The sequence below is a fragment of the Eufriesea mexicana genome, unplaced genomic scaffold, assembly GCF_001483705.2.
Source record: "Eufriesea mexicana isolate 0111107269 unplaced genomic scaffold, ASM148370v2 scaffold5561, whole genome shotgun sequence".
In the NCBI taxonomy this organism is placed as follows: domain Eukaryota; kingdom Metazoa; phylum Arthropoda; class Insecta; order Hymenoptera; family Apidae; genus Eufriesea; species Eufriesea mexicana.
In genome coordinates, this window is record NW_016913558.1 from 11,411 (window position 1) to 13,626 (window position 2,216).

The window sequence follows — 2,216 nt, forward strand, 5'->3', positions numbered from 1 at the left end:
CAATTTCTATACGAATACGTTTAAAAAGATCGAGCCGAGGAATGCGCGCGCAGAATTCGATCGCAGAAGAGAAAGAAAGATGGCGGACAGCGGACTATTTACAATGATACTTTTCCATTTCTTTATTCTCTTTTCCCTTTAAAGCGCACTCCTAATTTATTTTCCTCTTCCTCGTTCCTCTTCCTCTTCTAGCTCGCCTCTCGAGGTAACAGGAGTGTAATACTTCTTTTCTTCTTTTTCTCTTTATACCTGTTTACCTAGTACACACGCACGGGGGACCAAAAAGCGCAACAGAAAAAGCTTCCGGCTGACGGGAGGACGTCAGCAATTTTTTACTCTCTATAAATAAATTGTTTCTAATGTTAGCCGCATTAGAAGAACGACGAAACGGTTAAACCAGCGATGGCCGGACATCTCTTCATCGGGACATTTGAGGTTAGGTAGAAGCGGTTGATCGGGGGACAGTTGCAGCGCACACGAACTCTAACATCGGTCGGTCGATTCGAGTTTATTGTCTCTATATCGCGGGGAAAGAGATTAATTGGGTAATATGTCTTTAAATGCTTTCTAGTTAGTACAGGCGAGATTAAAAACACATTGCCGAGAGCATTTTACGTTGCGTGAAATGCTGCTGGTTGTTCTGTGACAGTGGTTTTACTGGACACGTGGACAGTACTGCATTTTATCCGTCCTTTCAGCGAAATGTACGATGTAAATCGGTTCGAATACTTGGTTAACTGCTTTTCGAAATACTCCAGATATAAAACGCAGTGTATTTTTTCGGTATATATGTAAAAATAATTAATTTTTTAATATGTATATTACATTATAGCATGCATTTTTCGAAGGGCATCGTTTGAGGTGTTGAAGTATAAAATAGGATGCAGGTCTTCGTTCAATTTTTAAATGGAGTTATATAAAATATATGTTTCCCTTATGTCGTTTAAACAAAATTTATAAAAGGGTATTTTACTTTACGTATCGCAGTTAAAAAGATACAATCAATATATTCTATACAATTTAGTTTGAGATTATTTTGTGCCTCATAAGTTAGGAAGCGAATTTTCTATGATTTTTAGGTTAGGTATATAATTGGCGCGAGATGACGACTGTGTTAATAGAGAAACACTAGATGTACCAATTAATAATTCCTCAACTTCTTTTTTAAATAGAAATATGATTTAAATTTAGAACATACTGCTGTCTGTCTGTTTATAGAAAAAATCTGAATGAACATAACCTTAAAAACGAATCGACTTTGCAGTACAGAAAATACCGTATACTATACAAACAATAACAATGAAAAGTTACAACGAAAGCATTCAGATCACCTTGTTTTCTTTGTGAAAATATTGCACGATCTACATGATGCACGCAAATATTGATTCAAGCGTTCCAAGTAAAGTGATTTCGATCAGAACGTTCCAGTAGCTCTCAAAAATATAGCAACGAAATATTGCAAAAGTTATTGAACGAAAATTTAATAAAAATAAAAATAGGTTTACAGGTTATTTGGAGAAAAATTAAGAGATAGATTTCGATTCACTAAAGAAGTTGATTTAAATACATTATATGGGAAACTTAGTACCGTGTTGAGCCAGAAGAGGCGGGAGCGTCACAGATTGTCACTTACTGGATTGTGTAATCCAGTATTTATTTTATATTTTAATGGTACGTAAATGTACAATGATTTGATACCTAAAATTTTGTACAAAATAATAACGTTATAATAATATACAAGTTTCCCATTCATTTTCATACCTCCAACAACTAAAGAAATAATTACATAAACCTGAACACCTCTAGAACCCTGTATACCAACGTCTGGTAAAGAATCTTTTTAAAACGTCAAACAATAAATCACGCGCAATAATTTAAAAAACATCTTTTAAAACGTGTGAATGATGTTTCGCTGAAAGCAACGCAAGCTGATAAAATGCAGAAGTGTGGATGTGCCGAATCAATTATTTCGCAGAATACGTGACGAGAATGAACGGAAATATTTTATCGCGCGAAAAAACGGAGCAGCTCCTCCACTTATTTTTCCATGAAAAATATGAAACGCGGCGTAAATCCGGCCGGATACTCTCCAAGATGCAACAAAGCACAGCAATCGGAAATACTTTTCAAGCATTTCGAGCATTTCGAGCACAACAAATTTCCATAAATAAAATATCCAATAAAAAAAAAAAAAAAAAAAAAAAAAAAAAAAACAC